Source organism: Syngnathus scovelli, unplaced genomic scaffold, assembly GCF_024217435.2.
Source record: "Syngnathus scovelli strain Florida unplaced genomic scaffold, RoL_Ssco_1.2 HiC_scaffold_291, whole genome shotgun sequence".
Classification (NCBI taxonomy): domain Eukaryota; kingdom Metazoa; phylum Chordata; class Actinopteri; order Syngnathiformes; family Syngnathidae; genus Syngnathus; species Syngnathus scovelli.
The window spans coordinates 7,501-22,500 of NW_026061383.1; positions in this window are offsets into that span (position 1 = coordinate 7,501).

Below are 15,000 nucleotides of genomic sequence, written 5' to 3' on the forward strand. Positions count from 1 at the left end.
GTGCCGGGCCGCGCTCCGTAAGCGTCTCCGCGGGGAGCCGGTCCGGTCCCGACGCTGCCTCCGAGCGCCGACCGCGCCCGCGCGACGCCGCTGTGCCTGCCCGGAGCTCGGACTGCGGCCAGATCAGACCCGTAGGACGCTGACTCGCCGGCTGCTGGGGCAGAGCGGATCGCCGCGGGGCGGGACGGTCACGGACGGAATTGTCGGGGGGACGCGGCTCGGGAAGAGCGAACTCGGCAACGGGGGGTTGGCACGTCGGTTGGGCTAAGGCAGGCGGCTTAGGATAAACCGCGAGGGAACGGCGGGGTCCGGGGATGGGCGCCGTCGGCCCGGCGACTAGCGGTGACCCAGGCGGGAAGCTGCGCTCCGTCCGAGTCAGACTCGGTCGTCGCGGCCCGGCTGAGGCTCGCTCTTGTCGAGGGGCGCGGCGCTGCGCCGGCGACTTTGCCCGCGCGAGGCACGCTTTGCGATGGCCCGAGGCGGGAAGCTGCGCCCCGTCCGAGTCAGACTCGGTCGTTGCGGCCCGCCCGGTCACGCGATGCGGCCAGGATGCGGAGTTTTGCCGGCGCTGGGGGGATCCGGAAGGACGAAGGGGCGACGGTGGCGGTCACAGCTCGTCGCCTCCGTGACCCAGACGGGACTGTGCGCACCCCGAGTCAGACTCGGTTCGGCGCGGCCCGCTGCGGCCGGCTGGCGAGGTGAGATGTGGGCCATTGCCGCGCTCCCGACGAACCGTTCCGGGGGGCTGGTGACGTCGCGCGTTCGGCGCTGATGCTGCGACCGGGAGGGAAGCTGCGCCCCGTCCGAGTCAGACTCGGTCGTTGCGGCCCCCCCGAGCCCGCACAGCCTCACGCGGAGGGGTCATACGCCCCGGCGGCCACGATAGACGCCTCCCGCTTCGCGGTGGTCGGGAAGGCGTGTGCGGGAAGGCGTGTGCGGATATGTGCGGAGGTTGGGACTCGGGCTTGGTCTTTGAGAAATCGGTTTCGCGGTCGACCGGCGCGGCCGGCGGACGCCCACGTGGCGTGCCGCAAGTCGGATCGCGCGCTCGGCCTCCGTGGATGGCCTCTGGGTGAGGTTGAGCCGGGGCGTCTCGGTTTCGCTGCCGTACGGTTCGCGCTAGGCCTGCGCGGGCGGCGCGGGGCGCGCGCTCGCGCGGCGGCCGTAGCGCTGGAGTGCGACCCGCAAGTGGGGAGGAACCGTCCACCCAACGCCGGCGGTAGCCGGGGCCGGTGGGGGCCCTACCAAGGCGGGTCATGGGCGCATGTCGGTCAGGTTATAAGAGTGTTTTTTTCGCTCCGGGCTAGAGCCGGGTGAGGTCGTCTCGAACCACGTGCCTGAAGGCCGCCTCGCGCCGGATTCGGCCCCGCTCATTCGTCGGAGTGACCGCCCGACGCGGGCATCGCTAGATTAGCCGTGGCCCCGATCCTTCCCCATCGACAGCCTTTCGCCCCCTTCGCTCCGGCCTCTGAGGCGGCCGGTACCCCTTTCTTGGATGAGACAGAACCCTTGACGGGCCGTTCGCAGATTTTTGCCCGGGCTTTGTTTACCGAGGCGGCCGGTACCTCCGTCTGCCTTGGATGGACCGCATCCGCAGATTTTCGTCCGGCCTTAGCTTAAGGAGACGGCCGTTGCCTCCGATCCTCCGGGCTAGAGCCGGGTGAGGTCGTCTCGAACCACGTGCCTGAAGGCCGCCTCGCGCCGGATTCGGCCCCGCTCATTCGTCGGAGTGACCGCCCGACGCGGGCATCGCTAGATTAGCCGTGGCCCCGATCCTTCCCCATCGACAGCCTTTCGCCCCCTTCGCTCCGGCCTCTGAGGCGGCCGGTACCCCTTTCTTGGATGAGACAGAACCCTTGACGGGCCGTTCGCAGATTTTTGCCCGGCCTGTGTTTAAGGAGGCGGCCGGTACCTCCCTCCTTGGATGACCAACAACCCTTGACCGGCCATTCGCAGATTTTTGCCCGGCCTGTGTTTAAGGAGGCGGCCGGTACCTCCCTCCTTGGATGACCTTCTACCCTTGACGGGCCATTCGCAGATTTTTGCCCGGCCTGTGTTTAAGGAGGCGGCCGGTACCTCCCTCCTTGGATGACCTTCTACCCTTGACGGGCCATTCGCAGATTTTTGCCCGGCCTGTGTTTAAGGAGGCGGCCGGTACCTCCCTCCTTGGATGACCTTCTACCCTTGACGGGCCATTCGCAGATTTTTGCCCGGCCTGTGTTTAAGGAGGCGGCCGGTACCTCCCTCCTTGGATGACCTTCTACCCTTGACGGGCCATTCGCAGATTTTTGCCCGGCCTGTGTTTAAGGAGGCGGCCGGTACCTCCCTCCTTGGATGACCCACTACCCTTGACGGGCCCATTCGCAGATTTTTGCCCGGCCTGTGTTTAGGGAGGCGACCGGTCCTCCGTAGCTTGATCGGATTTCCCTTCCGGCCTGTGTTTAAGGAGGCGGCCGGTCCTCCGTAGCTTGATCGGATTTCCCTTCCAGCCTGTGTTTAAGGAGGCGGCTGGTCCTCCCCGGTCGGTTGCCAAGCGACCGGGACCCGCAAGTGGGCAGGAACCGTCCACCCAACGCCGGCGAGCCGGGGCCGGTGGGGGCCCTACCAAGGCGGGTCTAACTTCAGGCGGTGCAAACGGGGGAGGGGGGTAAGGACGGCTGCCGGGAGCAGACAGCCGTCCCCGGGAGGGGGTAGTAGCTTCGCGGCGGCCGCCGGGAGCAGACGGCCGTCCGCGCATTCTGCCAATGCCTGTAGGACTTTGAATATTTCACAGCCGTGCTGTGGCACTTAGAAAGTTTTTCAGAGACGTGGCACTTAGAAAGTTTTTTCAGAGATGTGGCACTTAGAAAGTTTTTCAGAGATGTGGCACTTAGAAAGTTTTTGAGAGATGTGGCACTTAGAAATTTTTTGAGAGATGTGGCACTTTGAAAATTTTTGAGAAATGTGGCACTTAGAAAATTTTCTCTCTCTCTCTGGAAGTGCCGTGCCTTCTTCAGTTCTGCTATCCGAGCAGGGGACGCTTGCTGGCGGCCGTTACCAGCGCTCGGACCAGGCCCAATTGATTTGCATGGAAAACAATTGCGTCCCCCATGCTCGTTCTGACTATATTTTGCGAAAGGGGGGTAAAGTGATGAGTACACTAAGTGGGGGGACCAACCCATGTACTCTAGAAAAAGTACATGGGTTGACAAAAGACCAGTTCGTACTGCACCCCTGGTACCCAAACCCCTGGTACCTTTAGGCACTTAGAAAAATTTCGCCCAAATTTGGAGGTCGCTCCAGGGGAAGAGGCCGAATTTTCGCCTATTACGGCCGACCGCGGGAACCAGCCGAGGCGGACGCTTTTCGGCGCAAGAGCCGTTGGCACTTAGAAAATATTCGCTAAACTTCAAAGGACCTCCAGGGGAAGAGGCCGAATTGTCACTTTTTCTGGCCGACATCGGGAACCAGCCGAGTCGGACTCTTTACGGCGGAGCAGCCGTTGGCACTTAGAAAATATTCGCCAAACTCGGCCGGACTTCCAGGGGAAGAGGCCGAATTGTCACTTGTTCTGCCCGACATCGGGAACCAGCCGAGTCGGACACTTTAAGGCGGAGCAGCCGTTGGCACTTAGAAAATATTCGCCAAACTTGAACGGACCTCCAGGGGAAGAGGCCGAATTTTCACCTGTTCTGGCCGACATCGGGAACCAGCCGAGTCGGACTCTTTAAGGCGGAGCAGCCGTTGGCACTTAGAAAATATTCGTTAAACTTGAAAGGACCTCCAGGGGAAGAGGCCGAATTGTCACTTGTTCTGGCCGACATCGGGAACCAGCCGAGTCGGACGCTTTAAGGCGGAGCAGCCGTTGGCACTTAGAAAATATTCGTTAAACTTGAAAAGACCTCCAGGGGAAGAGGCCGAATTGTCACTTGTTCTGGCCGACATCGGGAACCAGCCGAGTCGGGCCCTTTAAGGCTGAGCAGCCGTTGGCACTTAGGAAATATTTGCCTTAACTCGGCCGGACTTCCAGGGGAAGAGGCCGGATTTTCACTTGTTCTGGCCGACATCGGGAACCAGCCGAGTCGGACGCTTTAAGGCGGAGCAGCCGTTGGCACTTAGAAAATATTCCCCAAACTTGAACGGACCTCCAGGGGAAGAGGCCGAATTTTCACTTGTTCTGGCCGACATCGGGAACCAGCCGAGTCGGACTCTTTACGGCGGAACAGCCGTTGGCACTTGGGAAATATTCGCCGAACTCGGCCGGACTTCCAGGGGAAGAGGCCAATTTTTCACTTGTTCTGGACGACATCGGGAACCAGCCGAGTCGGACCCTTTACGGCGGAACAGCCGTTGGCACTTAGGAAATATTTGCCTTAACTCGGCCGGACTTCCAGGGGAAGAGGCCGGATTTTCACTTGTTCTGGCCGACATCGGGAACCAGCCCAGTCGGACTCTTTACGGCGGAGCAGCCGTTGGCACTTAGGAACTATTCGCCGAACTCGGCCGGACTTCCAGGGGAAGAGGCCGATTTTTCACTTGTTCTGGCCGACATCGGGAACCAGCCGAGTCGGACCCTTTACGGCGGAACAGCCGTTGGCACTTAGGAAATATTTGCCTTAACTCGGCCGGACTTCCAGGGGAAGAGGCCGGATTTTCACTTGTTCTGGCCGACATCGGGAACCAGCCGAGTCGGACCCTTTACGGCGGAACAGCCGTTGGCACTTGGGAAATATTTGCCTTAACTCGGCCGGACTTCCAGGGGAAGAGGCCGGATTTTCACTTGTTCTGGCCGACATCGGGAACCAGCCGAGTCGGACACTTTACGGCTGAGCAGCCGTTGGCACTTAGGAAATATTTGCCTTAACTCGGCCGGACTTCCAGGGGAAGAGGCCGGATTTTCACTTGTTCTGGCCGACATCGGGAACCAGCCGAGTCGGACACTTTAAGGCTGAGCAGCCGTTGGCACTTAGGAAATATTTGCCTTAACTCGGCCGGACTTCCAGGGGAAGAGGCCGGATTTTCACTTGTTCTGGCCGACATCGGGAACCAGCCGAGTCGGACACTTTAAGGCTGAGCAGCCGTTGGCACTTAGGAAATATTTGCCTTAACTCGGCCGGACTTCCAGGGGAAGAGGCCGGATTTTCACTTGTTCTGGCCGACATCGGGAACCAGCCGAGTCGGACACTTTAAGGCTGAGCAGCCGTTGGCACTTAGGAAATATTTGCCTTAACTCGGCCGGACTTCCAGGGGAAGAGGCCGATTTTTCACTTGTTCTGGCCGACATCGGGAACCAGCCGAGTCGGACGCTTTACGGCGGAGCAGCCGTTGGCACTTAGGAAATATTCGTTAATCTTGAACGGACCTCCAGGGGAAGAGGCCGAATTTTCACTTGTTCTGGCCGACATCGGGAACCAGCCGAGTCGGACGCTTTACGGCGGAGCAGCCGTTGGCACTTAGGAAATATTCGTTAATCTTGAACGGACCTCCAGGGGAAGAGGCCGAATTTTCACTTGTTCTGGCCGACATCGGGAACCAGCCGAGTCGGACACTTTACGGCGGAGCAGCCGTTGGCACTTAGGAAATATTCGCCAAAATGTTCCGGACCTCCAGGGGAAGAGGCCAAATTTTCACTTGTTCTGGCCGACCGGGTGAACCGGCCGAGGCGGACACTTTACGGCGGAGCAGCCGTTGGCACTTAGGAAATATTCGCCAAAATGTTCCGGACCTCCAGGGGAAGAGGCCGAATTTTCACTTGTTCTGGCCGACCAAGGGAACCAGCCGAGGCGGACACTTTACGGCGGAGCAGCCGTTGGCACTTAGAAATTATTCAGACTTCCATAAACACACATCGGCCTTTTGCCGTCACTGCCCGGGATGGGCACCGTGGTAGCTCGGACAGTTCGTGTGACAGCTTCCGCTGGCACTTAGACAATTTTTAAAATGAAAATAAACAGTTCTGCACATACGTGCCGACTATATTTTGCGAAAGGGGGGTAAAGTGATGAGTACACTAAGTGGGGGGACCAAGTACATAAAGCCCACCCCTGGTACCTCAGAGAGGCCGAATTGACACATTTTGTGTCCGACCGCGGGAACCAGCCGAGGCGGACGCTTTTCGGCGCAAGAGCCGTTGGCACTTAGAAAATATTCGTTAATCTTGAACGGACCTCCAGGGGAAGAGGCCGAATTTTCACTTGTTCTGGCCGACATCAGGAACCAGCCCAGGCGGACGCTTTTCGGCGCAAGAGCCGTTGGCACTTAGAAGATATTCGTTAATCTTGAACGGACCTCCAGGGGAAGAGGCCGAATGTTCACTTGTTCTGGCCGACATCGGGAACCAGCCGAGTCGGACGCTTTACGGCGGAGCAGCCGTTGGCACTTAGAAAATATTCGTTAATCTTGAACGGACCTCCAGGGGAAGAGGCCGAATTTTCACTTGTTCTGGCCGACATCGGGAACCAGCCGAGTCGGACGCTTTACGGCGGAGCAGCCGTTGGCACTTTGAAAATATTCGTTAAACTTCAACTGACCTCCAGGGGAAGAGGCCGAGTTTCCACTTGTTCTGGCCGACATCGGGAACCAGCCGAGTCGGACACCTTACGGCGGAAGAGCCGATGGCACTTAGAAAATATTCGTTAAACTTGAACGGACCTCCAGGGGAAGAGGCCGAATTTTCGCTTGTTCAGGCCGACCGGAGGAACCGGCCGAGTCGGACACCTTACGGCGGAAGAGCCGATGGCACTTAGAAAATATTCGTTAAACTTGACAGGACCTCCAGGGGAAGAGGCCGAATTTTCGCTCGTTCAGGCCGACCGGAGGAACCGGCCGAGACGGACACCTTACGGCGGAAGAGCCGATGGCACTTAGAAAATATTCGTTAAACTTGACAGGACCTCCAGGGGAAGAGGCCGAATTTTCGCTCGTTCGGGCCGACCGGAGGAACCGGCCGGGTCGGACACCTTACGGCGGAAGAGCCGTTCGCACTTAGAAAATATTCGTTAAACTTGACAGGACCTCCAGGGGAAGAGGCCGAATTTTCGCTTGTTCAGGCCGACCGGAGGAACCGGCCGAGTCGGACACCTTACGGCGGAAGAGCCGATGGCACTTAGAAAATATTCGTTAAACTTGACAGGACCTCCAGGGGAAGAGGCCGAATTTTCGCTCGTTCAGGCCGACCGGAGGAACCGGCCGAGTCGGACACCTTACGGCGGAAGAGCCGATGGCACTTAGAAAATATTCGTTAAACTTGACAGGACCTCCAGGGGAAGAGGCCGAATTTTCGCTCGTTCAGGCCGACCGGAGGAACCGGCCGAGTCGGACACCTTACGGCGGAAGAGCCGATGGCACTTAGAAAATATTCGTTAAACTTGACAGGACCTCCAGGGGAAGAGGCCGAATTTTCGCTCGTTCAGGCCGACCGGAGGAACCGGCCGAGTCGGACACCTTACGGCGGAAGAGCCGATGGCACTTAGAAAATATTCGTTAAACTTGACAGGACCTCCAGGGGAAGAGGCCGAATTTTCGCTCGTTCAGGCCGACCGGAGGAACCGGCCGAGTCGGACACATTACGGCGGAAGAGCCGATGGCACTTAGAAAATATTCGCAGAAGTTGGCCGGACTTCCAGAGCGAGAGGCCGAATTGTCACATTATTTGGCCGACTAGGGGAACCGGCCGAGTCGGACACCTTACGGCGGAAGAGCCGATGGCACTTAGAAAATATTCGTTAAACTTGACAGGACCTCCAGGGGAAGAGGCCGAATTTTCGCTCGTTCAGGCCGACCGGAGGAACCAGCCGGGTCGGACACGTTACGGCGGAAGAGCCGTTCGCACTTAGAAAATATTCGTTAAACTTCACAGGACCTCCAGGGGAAGAGGCCGAATTTTCGCTCGTTCGGGCCGACCGGAGGAACCGGCCGGGTCGGACACGTTACGGCGCAACAGCCGTTGGCACTTTGAAAATATTCGCCAAAATGTTCCGGACCTCCAGGGGAAGAGGCCGAATTTTCGCTCGTTCGGGCCGACCGGAGGAACCAGCCGGGTCGGACACGTTACGGCGCAACAGCCGTTCGCACTTAGAAAATATTCGCCAAAGTCGTCCGGACCTCCAGGGGAAGAGGCCGAATTTTCGCTCGTTCGGGCCGACCGGAGGAACCAGCCGGGTCGGACACGTTACGGCGATACAGCCGTTGGCACTTTGAAAATATTCGCCAAAATGTTCCGGACCTCCAGGGGAAGAGGCCGAATTTTCGCTCGTTCGGGACCGACCGAAGGAACCAGCCGGGTAGGACACTTTACGGCGGAACGGCCGTTGGCACTTTGAAAATATTCGCCAAAATGTTCCGGACCTCCAGGGGAAGAGGCCGAATTTTCGCTCGTTCGGGCCGACCGGAGGAACCGGCCGGGTCGGACACGTTACGGCGCAACAGCCGTTGGCACTTTGAAAATATTCGCCAAAATGTTCCGGACCTCCAGGGGAAGAGGCCGAATTTTCGCTCGTTCGGGCCGACCGGAGGAACCAGCCGGGTCGGACACGTTACGGCGGAACAGCCGTTGGCACTTTGAAAATATTCGCCAAATGTTCCGGACCTCCAGGGGAAGAGGCCGAATTTTCGCTCGTTCGGGCCGACCGGGAGAACCAGCCGAGGCGGACACTTTACGGCGGTTGAGCCGTTGGCACTTAGAAATTATTCAGACTTCCATCAAACACACATCGGCCTTTTGCCGTCACTGCCCGGGATGGGCACCGTGGTAGCTCGGACAGTTCGTGTGACAGCTTCCGCTGGCACTTAGAAAATTTTTAAAATGAAAATAAACAGTTCTGCACATACGTGCCGACTATATTTTGCGAAAGGGGGGTAAAGTGATGAGTACACTAACTGGGGGGACCAAGTACATAAAGCCTACCCCTGGTACCTCAGAGAGGCCGAATTTTCGAATTCTGAGGCCGAGCTGGGGAACCAGACGAGGCGGACACTTTTCCGAGCGAGAGCCGATGGCACTTAGAAAATTTTCGGCTAAGTCGGCAGGACTTCCAGAGCGAGAGGCCGAATATTCGTCATCTGTGGCCGACCGGGGAACCAGCGAAGGCGGATAGGCGGTCACGGAGGTCCCGCCGGCTGGTCCGCGGGCCAATTTGGGTCCCGTAATTTAGCGGTCGCGGTCCGGAATCCACGCCGAGGGGGGAACCAGCGGAGGCGGATAGGCGGTCACGGAGGTCCCGCCGGCTGGTCCGCGGGCCAATTGGGGTCCCGTAAGTTAGCGGTCGCGGCCCGGAATTCGCGCCGGCCGGGGAACCAGCGCAGGCGGATAGGCGGTCACGGAGGTCCCGCCGGCTGGTCCGCGGGCCAATCGGGGTCCCGTAAGTTAGCGGTCGCGGCCCGGAATTCGCGCCGGCCGGGGAACCAGCGCAGGCGGATAGGCGGTCACGGAGGTCCCGCCGGCTGGTCCGCGGGCCAATCGGGGTCCCGTAAGTTAGCGGTCGCGGCCCGGAATTCGCGCCGGCCGGGGAACCAGCGCAGGCGGATAGGCGGTCACGGAGGTCCCGCCGGCTGGTCCGCGGGCCAATCGGGGTCCCGTAAGTTAGCGGTCGCGGCCCGGAATTCGCGCCGGCCCGCAGCCACCGCCAGGCGGATAGGCTGTCACGGAGGTCCCGCCGGCCGGTCCGCGGGGGGAACTGCGCCCTCTGGCGGACACGCCATTGTAAATGAATGGGGTTTGGCACTTAGTGCATTTTTCGCCGAAGCCGACGAGCGCTCCGGGCGAGGAGGCCGGATTCTCGCCATCCGTGGCCGGCCGGGGAACCGGCCAAGGCGGATAGGCGGTCACGGGGGTCCCGCCGGCTGGTCCGCGGGCCAATTGGGGTCCCGTAAGTTAGCGGTCGCGGCCCGGAATCCGCGCCGGCCAGCAGCCACCGGGAGGCGGGTAGGCTGTCACGGAGGTCCCGCCGGCTGGTCCGCGGGCCATTTAGGGTCCCGTAGGTGAGCGGTCGCGGCCCGGAATCCAGGCCGGCCAGGAGGCACCGCCAGGCGGATAGGCGGTCACGGAGGTCCCGCCAGCTGGTCCGCGGGCCATTTATGGTCCCGTAAGTTAGCGGTCGCGGCCCGGAATCCACGCCGGCCAGGAGGCACCGGCAGGCGGATGGGCTTTCACGGAGGTCCCGCCAGCTGGTCCGCGGGCCAATTAGGGTCCCGTAAGTTAGCGGTCGCGGCCCGGAATCCGCGCCGGCCAGCAGCCACCGCCAGGCGGGTAGGCTGTCACGGAGGTCCCGCCAGCTGGTCCGCGGGCCAATTAGGGTCCCGTAAGTTAGCGGTCGCGGCCCGGAATCCGCGCCGGCCAGCAGCCACCGCCAGGCGGGTAGGCTGTCACGGAGGTCCCGCCGGCCGGTCCGCGGGCCAATCAGGGTCCCGTAAGTGAGCGGTCGCGGCCCGGAATGCACGCCGGCCAGGAGGCACCGCCAGGCGGATAGGCGGTCACGGAGGTCCCGGCGGCCGGTCCGCTGGCCAATTACCTCCAGCCGAGCGGATATGAACTTTATTAGCACCTTCTACGAGATGGCGGAGCCTTATTCGACAACCAGCACCTCGGCTTAGCATTTTCCACGGCCCGCTGATCTTCCAGAAGACGTCCAGCCGGTTTCCTCCTCACATTTTAAGCCGGCCGAGGCTTCCGGCACCCCGGCTAAGCTTTCTCCACGGCCCGCTGAGCTTCCAGAAGACCTCCAGCCGGTTCTCCCGGTGCTTTCCTCCTCACGTTTTAAGCCGGCCGAGGCTTCCGGCACCCCGGCTGAGCTTTTTCCCACGTCCCGCTGAGTTTCCAGGGGACCTCCGGCCGGTTCTCCGCGCGCTTTCCTCCTCACTTTTAAGCCGGCCGAGGCTCCCGGCACCCCGGCCAAGCGTTTCCCACGGCCCGCTGAGCTTCCAGGGGACCTCCGGCCGGTTCTCCGCGCGCCCCCCTCCTAACTCGACGCCCGAGGAGGCTCCCGGCACCCCGGCTAAGCGATTTGAACGGCCCGCTGATCTCCCGGAGGTCGCAACGGGGAATTGCCTCCCTCTCGCGGACACGGCGCGTAAATGCACCGCCTCTCGCACTTGGCGCACACTCACTGGCATCGCTACGCCTCCCGTGGCACTTTAAGCGACCGGGACCACCGCGAGCGCGGGCGATGACTAAGAGGCTCCCCGGCCGGCCTCGCGGAGCTCCGACGCTCCCCCGCCGGACTTCCGGCGGCCGGCCGGAGCCTCGGCACGGCTGCCGCACTCCCTAATAACACCCCGCGGACCCCCGCGAGCCGAACGCTCGCTGCCGCGGGCGACCCCTGCCAAGGCGGACGCGTGACGGCGCGGGAGCCCTCGGCACTATATCACGGTCACGTATGTAGTCAAATCGTGTAAAATCACCGTTAGTTTATTCATAATATAGGTAATAATTAAATAAATATTAACATCGCGTATATTATTAATAAACACATGTATGTATTTATTTAATAATTAAATAAATATTAACATCGCGTATAATCATGCGCAATACTTCGTGGCCGACCGGGGAACCGGCGAAGGCGGACGCATCGCGGCGCGAGAGCCGTTGGCACTTTGGAAAAAAAATAAATAAATAAATAAATAATAATTCGCCGACCGGGCTCCGGGGGAAGAGGCCGGCTTTTCGCCGTTCGCGGCCGACCGGGGAACCGGCGAAGGCGGACGCGCTCTCTAACGAGCCCCGCCGGCCGGAGGAAGTGCGCCCTCTGGCGGACACGCCGTTGTAAATGAATGGGGTTTGGCACTTGGTGCATTTTTCGCCCAAGTCGAAGCGCGCTCCGGGCGAGGAGGCCGGATTCTCGCCACCCGTGGCCGGCCGGGGAACCGGCCAAGGCGGACGCGCTCTCTAACGAGCCCCGCCGGCCGGAGGAAGTGCGCCCTCTGGCGGACACGCCGTTGTAAATGAATGGGGTTTGGCACTTGGTGCATTTTTCGCCCAAGTCGAAGCGCGCTCCGGGCGAGGAGGCCGGATTCTCGCCACCCGTGGCCGGCCGGGGAACCGGCCAAGGCGGACGCGGTCTCTAACGAGCCCCGCCGGCCGGAGGAAGTGCGCCCTCTGGCGGACACGCCGTTGTAAATGAATGGGGTTTGGCACTTGGTGCATTTTTCGCCCAAGTCGAAGCGCGCTCCGGGCGAGGAGGCCGGATTCTCGCCACCCGTGGCCGGCCGGGGAACCGGCGAAGGCGGATAGGCTTTCACGGAGGATCCGCCGGCTGGTCCGCGGGCCGATTAGGGTCCCGCGAGTGAGCGGTGGCGGTCCGGAATCCAGGCCGGCCAGGAGGCACCGCCAGGCGGATAGGCTTTCACGGAGGTCCCGCCGGCTGGTCCGCGGGCCGATTAGGGTCCCGCGAGTGAGCGGTGGCGGTCCGGAATCCAGGCCGGCCCGGAGCCACCGCCAGGCGGATAGGCTTTCACGGAGGAGCCGCCGGCTGGTCCGCGGGCCGTTTAGGGTCCCGTAAGTTAGCGGTCGCGGTCCGGAATCCAGGCCGTCCAGGAGGCACCGCCAGGCGGATAGGCTTTCACGGAGGTCCCGCCGGCTGGTCCGCGGGCCGATTAGGGTCCCGCGAGTGAGCGGTGGCGGTCCGGAATCCAGGCCGGCCCGGAGCCACCGCCAGGCGGATAGGCTTTCACGGAGGAGCCGCCGGCTGGTCCGCGGGCCGTTTAGGGTCCCGTAAGTTAGCGGTCGCGGTCCGGAATCCAGGCCGTCCAGGAGGCACCGCCAGGCGGATAGGCTTTCACGGAGGACCCGCCGGCTGGTCCGCGGGCCGTTTAGGCTCCCGTAAGTTAGCGGTCGCGGTCCGGAATACAGGCCGTCCAGGAGGCACTGCCAGGCGGATACACTCTCTAACGAGCCCCGCCGGCTGGTCCGCCGGGGGAAGTGCGCCCTCTGGCGGACACGCCGTTGTAAATGAATGGGGTTTGGCACTTAGTGCATTTTTCGACCAGCGGCAACGCAGGCTGACGGGCGGCCGCTTCCACGGGCCGGCACTACTCTACGGAGGCGCTAGCCGCCTCCGGTGGGGGCCGTGTGATCTCGCTGGATGCCCGAGGACCTTCCGCCAGGCCCGGCCGCAGCTTTTGCGCGCGCCCGGTCCTATTATCTGGTGGAAGCTGGAGGCCGGGGCTCGGCAGCTCGCTGCCCGGGGACCTTCCGCGAGGCCCGGCCGCAGCTTTTACGCACGGCCGCTGCTATTCTCCGGCTCCGGCTTCGTCCCGGAGGGTGCTTGGGGAACGGCGGCGCACACCGCGAACGGCCGGTGGCGGTCGGCCGGTGGCGGTCGGCTGGTGGCGGTCGGCTGGTGGCGGTCGGGGATGGCGCTTGGGGATGGTGGCTGTCGCCTTGTGGCGGTCGGCTGGTGGCGGTCGGGGGTGGCGCTTGGGGATGGTGGCTGTCGCCTTGTGGCGGTCGGCTGGTGGCGGTCGGCTGGTGGCGGTCGGCTGGTGGCGGTCGGGTGGTGGCGGTCGGGGATGGCGCTTGGGGATGGTGGCTGTCGCCTTGTGGCGGTCGGCTGGTGGCGGTCGGCTGGTGGCGGTCGGGGGTGGCGCTTGGGGATGGTGGCTGTCGCCTTGTGGCGGTCGGCTGGTGGCGGTCGGCTGGTGGCGGTCGGGGGTGGCGCTTGGGGATGGTGGCTGTCGCCTTGTGGCGGTCGGCTGGTGGCGGTCGGGGATGGCGCTTGGGGATGGTGGCTGTCGCCTTGTGGCGGTCGGCTGGTGGCGGTCGGGGGTGGCGCTTGGGGATGGTGGCTGTCGCCTTGTGGCGGTCGGCTGGTGGCGGTCGGCTGGTGGCGGTCGGCTGGTGGCGGTCGGGGATGGCGCTTGGGGATGGTGGCTGTCGCCTTGTGGCGGTCGGCTGGTGGCGGTCGGGGATGGCGCTTGGGGATGGTGGCTGTCGCCTTGTGGCGGTCGGCTGGTGGCGGTCGGCTGGTGGCGGTCGGGGATGGCGCTTGGGGATGGTGGCTGTCGCCTTGTGGCGGTCGGCTGGTGGCGGTCGCCTTGGGGCGGTCGGGGGGCGGCGGTCGGGGGTGGCGCTTGGGGATGGTGGCTGTCGCCTTGTGGCGGTCGGCTGGTGGCGGTCGCCTTGTGGCGGTCGGGGGGTGGCGGTCGGGGATGGCGCTTGGGGATGGTGGCTGTCGCCTTGTGGCGGTCGGCTGGTGGCGGTCGGGGGGTGGCGGTCGGGGGTGGCGCTTGGGGATGGTGGCTGTCGCCTTGTGGCGGTCGCCTTGTGGCGGTCGGCTGGTGGCGGTCGGGGGGTGGCGGTCGGGGGTGGCGCTTGGGGATGGTGGCTGTCGCCTTGTGGCGGTCGGCTGGTGGCGGTCGGCTGGTGGCGCTTGGGGATGGTGGCTGTCGCCTTGTGGCGGTCGGCTGGTGGCGGTCGCCTTGTGGCGGTCGGGGATGGCGCTTGGGGATGGTGGCTGTCGCCTTGTGGCGGTCGGCTGGTGGCGGTCGGCTGGTGGCGGTCGGGTGGTGGCGGTCGGGGATGGCGCTTGGGGATGGTGGCTGTCGCCTTGTGGCGGTCGGCTGGTGGCGGTCGGCTGGTGGCGGTCGGGGGTGGCGCTTGGGGATGGTGGCTGTCGCCTTGTGGCGGTCGGCTGGTGGCGGTCGGCTGGTGGCGGTCGGGGGGTGGCGGTCGGGGATGGCGCTTGGGGATGGTGGCTGTCGCCTTGTGGCGGTCGGCTGGTGGCGGTCGGGGGTGGCGCTTGGGGATGGTGGCTGTCGCCTTGTGGCGGTCGGCTGGTGGCGGTCGGGGATGGCGCTTGGGGATGGTGGCTGTCGCCTTGTGGCGGTCGGCTGGTGGCGGTCGGGGGTGGCGCTTGGGGATGGTGGCTGTCGCCTTGTGGCGGTCGGCTGGTGGCGGTCGGGGATGGCGCTTGGGGATGGTGGCTGTCGCCTTGTGGCGGTCGGCTGGTGGCGGTCGGGGGGTGGCGGTCGGGGATGGTGGCTGTCGCCTTGTGGCGGTCGGCGGTGGTGGTTTGGGACCGGCGTCCG